The sequence below is a fragment of the Coenobita brevimanus genome, chromosome 13 (assembly GCF_032717465.1).
Source record: "Coenobita brevimanus isolate Jiangsu-jjx chromosome 13, ASM3271746v2, whole genome shotgun sequence".
NCBI lineage: Eukaryota > Metazoa > Arthropoda > Malacostraca > Decapoda > Coenobitidae > Coenobita > Coenobita brevimanus.
The window spans coordinates 11,602,654-11,615,110 of NC_136966.1; positions in this window are offsets into that span (position 1 = coordinate 11,602,654).

A 12,457-nucleotide genomic window follows, 5' to 3' on the forward strand; every position below is an offset into this window, starting at 1 on the left:
TATATATATATATATATATATATATATATATATATATATAAACTCGGGTAATGGGAGTGCTCCAGTGGTGAATGGGTTAGTGGAGGCTTCATCTAACCCAAACACTTCGAGAAAGATTTTCTAAGCTGAACTTAATCCTCTACAAGTAGCAGGATTGTGTGGGAAAAATACGTCACCAGAATTAAAGTGTTAAAATCCTGACTGTCAGACATAATTTTATTAGACCGTGAATTCATTGTCTGCTATAATGTTGAGGATCCAGGCTAACATGACCGTGAACCCGATGGACTGCAGACTGAAGTTGTTCATCCCCTGCAGTCCACAATCCTTTTTTTAGAGACGCATGGAGAGCCAAGTGGCTGATCAACCTGATTATAAGGTTGACCCAATTGAGGGCATCCTACTCCAGCATCAAATTGTCGTAATGCTCCAATATATATACTTTATTCATAAACATTATTAACAGCTGTGAAAAATATGTTCACTTTATTTATTTATTTATTTATTTATTTATTTATTTTTTTGGGGGGAGGCGTGGCTGAATCGGTAGAGAGGCGGCCTGCAGTCCTAATGGACCCAGGATCGAATCTCGGCTGGGGCAGGGAACAGTTTAAGGATTTGAATTTCCTAAAAGCAGACTTTCCTGATCTACCAGATGACCCGCCGACATGTCGTAAAAATACCCCCGCTAATACCAATACACCAGTCCTGTATGAGACAGCCCTAGCATGTATTCAATATGGACGGTGGGTGTTAGCGCCGAAGTGGTGACATGTGGAGGTGTAGGAGGACTACTGGGCCTTGGGATAGGCAACTGCCCCCAAGAAATAGGCCCTGAGCCTTTGCCCAGAGTCGGACACGAAAAAAAAAAAAAAAAAAAATCCATTTTCATATTCATCTATCTATCTGTCACAGTCTACCTATGTCTCGATTGGGCTACCTGCCGTTTAATATATCTAAATATCTATCTGTTTATACATCAGTTATCTATTTCATCCCAGGGTGGCCGGTAATGTGCTTTCAGGCCCCCACAATCTCTCTCTCTCTCTCTCTCTCTCTCTCTCTCTCTCTTCACGGCTCATCACCAGCACCACTCACCCCTCTCTACCAGTTATGCTCTGGGTATGAGGAAATTAACCCAGTTCCCATTGCAAAACCTACCAATGGATGATAAGATTGATTGTTAACAAATGGCTTCTTCCTGTCTTCTTAGGCAACTGGGTAACGTCTGATAATTTCTTCCTATTTCACATCTTTTACTTTTTCTCTCTCTCTCTCTCTCATACCCTGCTTTTTTATTGTCTGCCAATCTGTCAGTCTGTCTGTTATCTTCTTCCTTCCTCTCTCTATCTCTCATTTTTTTTTTTTTTTTTGGTAATTTCCTTGTCTCCCCGTGAGATATCTCTTTCTTCCCATCTGTCTGTCTATCTATCATTCTATCTATCTATCTCAGTGCTGACTACTCTCAATACATTTTTTTTTTAATACTGTAGGCAAAAATCCAAGAACGTTTAAAATAGGTAGATATTTGACCGCTGCGTAAAAACAGCTATTGTTATCATCACCATAACAGTAATTTCCAGGTAGGACTGTAAATCTGTTCAGTATGATTCAGAAAAGTGTAACAAATGTTAAACATGTAGAGTTCATTAGAATACCAAATATCTGCAATAAAACGAGTAGTGACAGTGGAGATAATAGGAAATAACATATTGATATTAGACAATAAGTAATAAAAAAATATACATATATAATAATAATAATAATAATAATAATAATAATAATAATAATAATTCATCCATCCATCTATCATCAGGTCCTATGTTGCCCCATGAGGAGCGTAAAGGCCCGGCGGTAGGCAAGTTGGTCATGATATATAAGATGAGTGACCAGCCTCATTTATCCCTGCATGGCATTACGTGAGCAATAAACCCCAACCATCCCTTGGATATGAACCTGCACCGGCTCAATCCGATTGGAGCTCCGTAATTACTCACTAAACTACCAGGCGCCATAATTTGGTTATATGGTTACCATCCAGCATAGTAAATAGTTTCTTGGTTTACTGGAAACCATTAGACAATAATAATAATAATAATGATAATAATAAAAATAATAAAATAATAATAATAATAATAATAATAATAATAATAACAAACAATTCATAATAAACACTTACCCTTCAAAGCCGGTAAGGATCGTCTGCATAGAGTTGTGGTTGGTCTGGAAAGGAAGGGAAAGTGATACTTAGATGTGGAATCCTGTCTTTCCCTCTGTAGGCCTAAAAAAAAAAAAGTAGCCACGGTTAATTCATCATCATCATCATCATCACCATCACATAACTGTCACCATTACCATCATCATCATTCTCGCCTCCAGTCACTATTACCGATAAGAACATAATTAAGGAAAGATAATTGTAGCAGTGATTTCGTTGGCCCACTAGATCATCATCATCATCATCATCATCATTAGAATCATCCTAGGTATATTTTCACCATTATACAGTACATTACAGAGAAGCATAAAAGAAACTGCATTTTGGGACAATCCACAGTCGGGTGGGAAAAGAGGGACAAACAGATTGACAGACAGGTAGAGAGAGAGAGAGAGAGAGAGAGAGAGAGAGAGAGAGAGAGAGAGAGTTTACAATACGCTTTCAGAAATAAGAATAAGTAGAACTAAAATGTGGGAGAAACGACCATCAAATTGTGCAGAGAGAATTAATCACTTCTTCATCCACTCGTCATTTATCTCCTTCACTTCTCTGACTTGTCTTTATTTCATTTTCTATGCTTATACACGATTTTATTCGACTTAGTAAAATCCTTTCGTACTAAAGGAAGTGATGGAAACTGTAACTACGCCGGTTTGAAAAAAATCTCAAGACGAATAGTTGTAATAATAGTAGTAGTTGTTGTAGTAGTTGACAGTAGACAGTAAATAGTAGTTAGTAGTTGGCAGTTGCTGGTCAGTAGTTAACAGCTAATAGTTAAGAGCAGCAGCAGCCGAAGCTTCATCTGCATGTGAACCCAGCAGACTGGAAACTGGATATCCTATCATGCAACCTACCATCTTCGTTTCCGTGTGCAGTGAGTTTTTTATTTTATTTTATTTTTTTTTTTTTAAATACCCAACAATTTAACATCCCAAATATATCACTTCCACTACGTGAAAGCGCCTCTTTCTATCATCATGTTGAATATAATCATCTAAATTGAAAGAATACAATTTTATGAAATGTCACCGACTTGAAGGGGATAAATACTGAAAATTCCATACTCCAGAACCTGAATGATTACAGCAGAAACTTGGCCACTCTCAGAACTTAAACACTTGCTCGTGGTTGATTTAAATTCGATGAGCTTTAGTTATGAGGTACGAATGGGAGGCGGTGGCTCAATCGGTTGAGAGATGGCTTGCAGTCCTAACGGACCCGGGTTCAAATCCCCGCTGGGGCATGGAACAGTTTAAGGATTTGAATTTCATTAAATCAGGCTTTAGTGATCTACCAGGAGACCCGCCGACATGTCGGAAAAATACCCCCGCTAATATCAATACACCAGTCCTGTATGAGACAGCCCTAGCATGTATTCAAGATATGGACGGTGGGTGTTAGCGCCGAAGTGGTGATATGTAGAGGTGTATGGTACGAGTATGTAGGAGGACTGCTGGGCCTTGATAGCAGGCTGTGAAGCCTATGCCCAGAGTCTTTCATCTTTCATTACTACTAAAAGTTTATTCTCTAGTTTCAGTACAAGCTTACTTGTCAGCCAACTGAGCAGAAGGGAGCTAGGGATCTTTGTTAGGTGGAAACAAACCGACTCTAATGAAAAGATGTGTGATCCATTATGGCCAGGCACTTAGAAACTAATTTTTTATTTTTGTCTTTGTACTTTACCCTACCCTTTGTTAATCATGCCCATTCCGTTTAAAATGTGTGTGTGTGTGTATGTGTGTGTGTGTGTGTGTGTGTGTGTGTGTGTCCTTCTATATAGTGCATTGTCTTGCGAATAATAAGATTACTAGCACATTTTACTGGTATACACTTGCACTAACAATTAGTAAGGAAGGTGATAGCCTGATAGCCGAGCATTACACTAATAATCACTGTCACGAGCTCTGTCTCAGCTGTTCCAGGGTCATGTTTGTACTGTACATATGAAATGAATAATTAAATATTGTTCCTTTATATTGCCCCGTGTCAAATCATGGTTTATATACGCCTTTAAAGCGGGCTCTGTGAGTGCGTGACCAGCGAACGAGTGCCATGGCATTACAATTTTCCTCTGACATAAAATTATAGGCGAATTCTCCGATACTTAATTGCTGCAGCTGATGCCAAAAAAACACAGTATTAAGAAGAAAAATCTTTTTAATTTGCTTCCGTAACTGAGGCGTTCACCGACAACAACCGAACACTCCCTTGGAAAACTTGAGATTCCAAGGGGTTCCTACGCCTTAATGGGTGAGCTTTATGTCGATAATCAATATACTGAATGAATGTATCACATGCAGAAAGATTTTCAACACTACTTCACATAGGAGTCAGGATATTAGCCTCTGCTTAGCGTGACGGTCGGGTCGGATCAGGTCCGGCCCATTTGTATCAACTAAGAGTAAAGATCACTCGCTCGCTAGTAACAAATCTTGAATTAGTGAATTTCAATGCTGTTCTCAATGCAAGGAGTCCTTCTTTAGCAAAGACAGACAGACAGAGAACGCCTGGCGTGAGGCAGTATATATATATATATATATATATATATATATATATATATATATATATATATATATATATATATATATATATATATATATATATATATATATATATATATATATATATATATATATATATATATATATATATATATATATATATATATATATAACGCTGAATGTGTTACGCAGAGATGGTCTGGGGCTATGTGGCGACATCTGTTGAGGTGCGGGTGAAGAACTGGACTGCGGGGACGGGCTATTTTAATAACCCGTGCCCATAAACAAGGGTGTTATAGCGTTGATGTCAGTGTTACTGTGGGGGTGTGCTTGGGCTTCAGTAGCACTGGGCGGCTTTAATCTGAACGCGTCATCATGCTGACCGGATGTGGCGGCGGCAAAAGTGGGTGCGAGGGGAAAAGATAATAATTCTAAGTGGCTACAGCAGGGAGGGGCAGCCAGGAAGTGGTGACGAGGGCAAGATGTGGGAGGCAGGGGGAGAAGGAAAACGAGGATGGCTAAGGAAGATAGGAGGGGTGATGAATGAGGGGGACGTGAGGAGAGGAAGGTTGAGGCACGAGAGGGGGAAGAAGAGAGGGGAGGAATGTCGAAGGTACAAAGAAAGAGCAAGAAAATTGCTGATAGAATGGGAGAGGGATTAGAAGGAGGAAGAAAGGAAAAAGGGGTGGAAGAGGAAGGGAGAGAGATGAAAATAAGAAAGAAATGAGGAAGACAGCAAGGAGGAAGGAAGGGAGGATGAATTGATATATGAAAAGAAAATTATGGAGGAAACAGATGATGACAGTTCAGGAAGAAAAGGAATAAAACTGTGGAGAAAAAGTAATGGAGGAAAAAATTAGTGACAGAGACAGCGAATATGTATATAAATATATATATATATATATATATATATATATATATATATATATATATATATATATGTATATATATATCATCATCCGGATCTCCTTTCCCACCCAAGGGCAGGGTGAGGAGTAGCAATGTCCAGACAGCCCAAAATTGCCCAATCCAATGGGCCACGCTTCCATTCACTGATCATTCAATCCCCCGGAATCCTGGCTCTATTGGATAAGCCAAAAACATTCACCACGTTCTGTAGCTTCACATATCGTATCCGATAGAGTCAATCCAGACGCTGCCACGTTAAAAAGGGGTGCCCAAAATCCCTGATCATGCACATCTCACAAAATTCATCCAGCCAGCTCGATCTCCCGCCAGTTCCCTAGCCTCACCGACTTCCAAACCTCTCTTCCTCACACATTCATCCACCATATCTCTCCACCTTCTCCTTGGCCTACCTCGCCTCCTCCCTCCTTCGAATTCGCTCAGATATATATATATATATATATATATATATATATATATATATATATATATATATATATATATATATATATATATATATATATATATGGAGAGAGAGAGAGAGAGAGAGAGAGAGAAGGCCATGTCCGGGTCAGAGGGGGGGTCAATGTGATGATGACTGAAACAACAAAATAAATCTTCATGTGTTTCCATAGTAATAGCAACCTGACCTGCGCTATGCATCTCATTAACCCTCTCAACAGTAGGGCAACTCGTTTCACTTTGTTTCCTTTACCGACAAACGATTACATTGCTTAAGAGAGAGATCTTTTACTGAATGGGATACACATTATTTGTTTGCAGCTACTACCGAATATTTTTGTTAAACGTAGTTGGGATCTCACAAAGTGCAAGGGGTGTAAACAGTTCCATTAACTACATCATTACTATTATACTTTTTGCATAATTTTATTTCCCCTAAAGATTCTGACTCAGTGTAGGGGAATCCTCTGAACATAGATGGTGTACTGTAGTAGTAATAGCCATTAACCCTTTAAGTTAATAATAGTAGCCTAGATATATTTTTCTTGCGACATTTACATCTTGTAGTAAGTGGTTAACTTTATTTTTCCACACTAACTGGAGCTGCAGAATATAGTTTCTGTCCCTAACTGTGTCACTCCCTCCCTCCCTTAATCACGTACTGAGTTACTGTACTTTCTTGAAGAACGCAGTTCAAGTCTTTCGGAAGAAGTGTTAGGAAAACAAAATTTGTACAGTGGTAGACCTCTCCCTGAATCAGATTCAGGTAGATTGGGACAGCCGAGGGTCGCCACCCCATGTGGGGGGGAAGTCCCCGGGTGTTGCACGCAAAACCGTTAGCCATGGTCAGTTTTTTTTCTAAGAACACGAGTTTTTGGATGATTGTTGAGCTTCACTCTCGCCAGATTATTAGAATGATGGGACTCCCGAGGGCTGCCCACCACAGTGGGGGGGGGGGATGGCCCTCGGTGGCCTCAGTCAAAGTCACATAGAACTTTGTATATTGATAGATGTTCATCCCAGTCACGTTTTGAGAAACCTGAAACTGCAGAGGGCCACCTCTCACATGGAAGGGGTCACCCTGGGGTCCCAGCATAGACATTATGCATGACCATACTTTATAACCTGAGAACATGAAATTTTGCGTATTGGTATGCGTTTACCCAGTATATATTTTCTATAGGGTGAGCCCTCTGCCATCCACTCCTTATGGGCTGAGTGTGGTTCCCTGGGTTGACAATGACATAGTTTCCTACTTAAGAACATGAATTTTTGCACAACGGTAAACCTTTCATGGTGCCACATTTTCGGCAGAATATGACCCCAAAGCAACCCCTCATGGGAGGTGGTGACCCCCCCCCTGTAGGTGCTGGCCAAAAGTTGTTATGCACAGTCATGGTTGTTAACCAAGGAACACAATATTTTGTATACTGGTAAATGTTCATCACAGCCTACCAACATGCACGTTCGTAGGTTATAAGAACGTAGACTGTAGCACTAGTCGAGCAAAGCGCTACTCCCAAGGTGGATGGAAAGCTGTTGAGTAAGAGAGCTGGAACTCCCACTTCATCAGCCCTCGGGACTAGCTTCAGACAATCCCCCATTACTGAACCTGTTCAGTGTTTCAGTAACACAGAGACTAGGCCAGCATGCTCTCAAATACAAGTTCATCTGTCAACACCAAACTACATGCACATTACACGTTACACTTCCTATTCAAAATTTATAAAAATTGCATCCCATCACCAAGCCTTGGAGTCCTGGGGGGGGGGGGCAAGCCCGCACCAACTGCTCTTTCCAAGTGATGACCAAGTGAGATGCCTGGAACCACTGTCTGACTAACTCCTTCTTTATTCATGGCCTTTCTTCTAACTTTCTCTCAGTCTCCTCCTCTAAACCTCACCTTCTCTTTCTCACTGAGGCTTAGTTGTCTGAGGCTACTGACAACAAACCCTTCTCTGTATCCTCCTACTTTCTCTATACTCATTTCAAAGTCAAAGGTGGCCGTTGTGTATACGTACACAGCAACATATCTTGCTTTCGTGTTCCTGAATTTGAATCTTGCAAATTCTCTACTCTCTGGCTTCAGCAGTCCTATCATTCTCTGACTAAATATATCTGTGCTGTTTACCTATCTTCAAATTCTACTGACTATGAAAAATTCTTTGGCTTTCTTACTTCTAAGATGGGACACATCATTTCAATATTTCCTCTCTCTGAAATCTCAATTCTTGGTGAGTTCAATGTTCACCACCCTTGGCTCTCCTCTCCTTTCACTGATTAAACTGATGAACTTAATGACCTAGAACAGCGTGTACAGCACCTATCCGTATCCCTGATCGCCTTGGAGAGTGTTTCAGTATACTTGACCTCTTTCTTATAATAATCACTCTGCATATGCTGTTAATCTTTTCTCTCCGTAGGGCTCCTCTGATCACAGCCTTATCATCTTAACCTGTGCTATCACTCCAAGCCCTGTGGACCCTCGCATGATGCAGCAGCTGTGGCACTTTGGACCTACTGATTGGGAGGCCTTAAGGCAGTATTTCTTTGATTTTCCCTGAAATGATTATTGCATCCATGACCTAGAGCAGGGGTCGGCAACCTCCGGCCCGCGGGCCAGGTCCGGCCCGCAGAGTCCGAACTCATGGCCCATCACCCTGCTTGATATTTATATAACAATCCGGCCGGCAACAGCCTAGCCAACTAAATGAGTAAGTCGGCGCCTCGCGACGTGATTGCGGCAGGTAGTGCAGGGCAAATTTGCATGACTGAGATCTTTACCACAGAAGTTGGTGGAGCTTCAGCGTAATGATGAACTGAAGGCAAAGTACCATACCACTTCTCCACTGTCCTTCTTCCGTGACCTTGTCCTACCTTCTGACAAATTTCCAAATTACATTGAGCATGTAAAACGCATCGTTGCTGTGTTTGGCAGCACTTGCTGTTGTGAGCAACTCTTTTCAAAAATGAAATATACAAAGTCTCGCATTCGCTCCCAGCTAAGTGACCCCCACCTCAATGACATTCTGCTCTTGTCTACCTCATCAATCGATCCAGACATTGAATCACTTCTCCATGGCAAACAGCACCAACCATCCCACTAATTTGCATGTCTCTTGATAAAACTGTTTTCTGCAGTCACTGATTTGCATGTTTTTCAATAAATTTCTTGTAATCTAGTCACTGGTTTGCCTGCTTTTCTATATATATATATATTTTTTTGTATATTGTCACAAACTGTTTTCTGCAGTCACTGATTTGCATGTTTTTCAATAAATTTCTTGTAATCTAGTCACTGGTTTGCCTGCTTTTCTATATATATATTTTTTTGTATATTGTCACAAACTGTTTTCTGCAGTCACTGATTTGCATGTTTTTCAATAAATTTCTTGTAATCTAGTCACTGGTTTGATTGCTTTTCTACAAAATTTCTGTATATTGTCACAAACTGTTTTCTGCAGTCACTGATCTGCATGTATTTCAATAAATTTCTTGTAATCTAGTCACTGGTTTGCCTGCTTTTCTATATTTTTTTTCGTATATTGTCACAAACTGTTTTCGGCAGTCAATGATTTGCATGTTTTTCAATAAATTTCTTGTAATCTAGTCACTGGTTTGCCTGCTTTTCTATAAAATTTTTGTACACTGTCACTTTTGGGTTCTCTTTGGCACTCCGGCCCGCAGGCTACTCCTAGAAGCTTTCTCTGGCCCTCGCACTGAAAAGGTTGCCGACCCCTGACCTAGAGCCATATGATCGCGCCTTGCGCATTACATAGGTCATTTTCTCGGGCATGGAAACATACGTCCCTTTCTCATATACTGTTACTAATGCAAAACATAATTTGTTTAATCACACCTGTTCTAATGCTGTCCACAGCAAGGAGAAGGCGTACAATAGATACCTGAGACAACCCACTCCTGAATCTCATCCTTTTTATGTTTCTGCCCCTACTCATCCCAAGTCTGTTCTTCTCTCTGCTGAAAATAATTTCAATCATACCAAATTCTCTGAAGTGTCCAACTCAAATTCTTCCCGCTTCTTCTGGCACCTTCCCAAAAAACTTTCTAACAACTTTAACTCATCACCCTTCTCACCTATTTTCCACTCTGATGGTTCTGTAGCTACTTGTTATACTGATAAAGCAAACCCCTTTACTGAGACTTTCTCCTCCAAATCGTCCTTGGACGATTCCTCCATCATTTCCCCACTCTGACTTCCTCATGGCTGACATTAAAATAACTTCAATTGAAGTATTATCTGTCATCACTGGCCTCATTAGTAACAAAGCATATGTTGCCCTCAAGAATTATGCTTCTGTGCATAGACTCTGCCTAGGTAACCTCTTAAACCTTTGTCTGTCAACTTGAACCTTTCCTTCTTCCTGGAAGTTTGCTCTTATTCAGCCTGTCCCAAAGAAGGATGACCATTCTCAGCCCAGCTGCTTTAACAACCTGTATTTCTAAAGTTTTTGAGTCTACTTTTAATGAAAAAAAATATAAAGCTCCTTTCCTATCACAACCCTTATTCCGCTCGCCAGTATGGGTTCCGTCAGGGACACTCCACCGGTAATCTTCTCATTTACCTTTCAGGCTCTTGGTCATCCTCCTTTCGGAACTTAGGCAAGAGTTTTGCCATTGCATGTGACATCTCAGAGGTTTTCGATCGATTCTGGCATTAATTTTTAATTTCCGAATTGCCCTGTTATGGTTTCTATCCTTCTATCTGTGCCTTCTTCTCTGGCTTCCTTTCTGGTCGTTCTATAGCTGCTGTTGTAGACGGCCACCGTTATTTTCCTACAGTAGAGCTGTCAATAGTGGCATTCCTCAGGTCTCTGTCCTATCACCAACACTTTTCCTTCTATTCTTTAATGGCCTTCTGAGCTGCACATCTAACCTTATCCAGTTATACGTTGATGACTCCACTCTTCACCTTTCCATTCGCGTCCCACAACATCCATCTCAGCAATTACTTCAACAAATAAGGATTGAGGCTATGGAACTCCTAATGTCTGACTTGGCTCATATCTCTGATTAAGGTAAAAGTAATTTTGTCTTTAATGCATCAAAAACTCAATTCTTACATCTTTCAACCCGAGAAACTCTTCTGCAGGGTATCCTCTAATCTTTAACAACATTCAGCTCAATTCTGCATCGTCTTTAAACATACGTGGGTTTTCATTCTCTCGGGATTTATCTTGAAAAGATCATATTACCTTTCTTGTAAAATCTGCTTCCAAGAGGTTAGGTGTGGTGAGCCGACTTCGTACTTTCTTTACCCCTGCACGGTTGTTGGCTTTATACATGGGTTTAAGTCGCCCTTGTTTAGCGTACAGCTCTCGTATGTGGTGAGGCTTCCCATACACAGCTCTTCTCAACAAGGTGGAGTCGAAGGCTTTTCATCTCATTAACACTCTCCTCTTACTGGTTCCCTTCAACCTTTGTCTCTTTGCTTCAGTGTCGCATCTTTATCTTTTTTCTATGACTACTTCAATGGTCGCTGCTCCTCTGAACTATCTGCTTGCATCCCTCCATCACAACAGAAGGTGCACAGCACCCGTCTAACAATAAATTTTCATCCTTTTTCTGTCCAACTCTCTAATGCAAAAGTTAACCTTTACTCACAATTTTTCATGTATGCAACAGGTCAACCCGGGAATTATCTTCCTCCGTCTGTATTTCCTACTGCCCAAGATCTCCGTCTTTTAAATGCAGTGTGTCCAGACATCACGATGTGAACGGATATTGAATTTGGTTCTCTGATATATTAATATTTTTTTCTTAGAGGGAACAGTCTTGGGCTTCTGGCTTTTGGTTGCATCTTTTTTTTTTTTTTTTTTTTTTTATTCAAAGAGTGCCACGTTTTAGATAGGGTAGAACGGAGAAGGGGATTACCCACGGTGCGTAACAACATAGTTTTTACCAAAGCAAACGAAATCTTTCACAGTCGTAAACTTTCACTTGGACAAAACTTCACAGAGGATTTGACCCTCTGGGTTCACACCTCCACCTTTCCGTAAATAGTTACAGTCTTACTTTTCCCCTACAATACTGCAGGCGTGGGTGCGGCTGTCGAAATGTCCTTTGTCTTGTTTTTAAACTCATGCTTTGTCTTGTACATTCCATCCTCCCTTCGTGCACGTTGTCTGTCATATACATATATATAAATACATATATATATATATATATATATATATATATATATATATATATATATATATATATATATATATATATATATATATATATATATATATATATATATATATATCACCTAGTCAGGTCAGGTGAGGGTAAGGGGATGGGTCTGTTATGATGTGGCAGGGGTAAACCAGTTCTGCTGTCGGGCCCTGCTGCGGATGTCACTGAT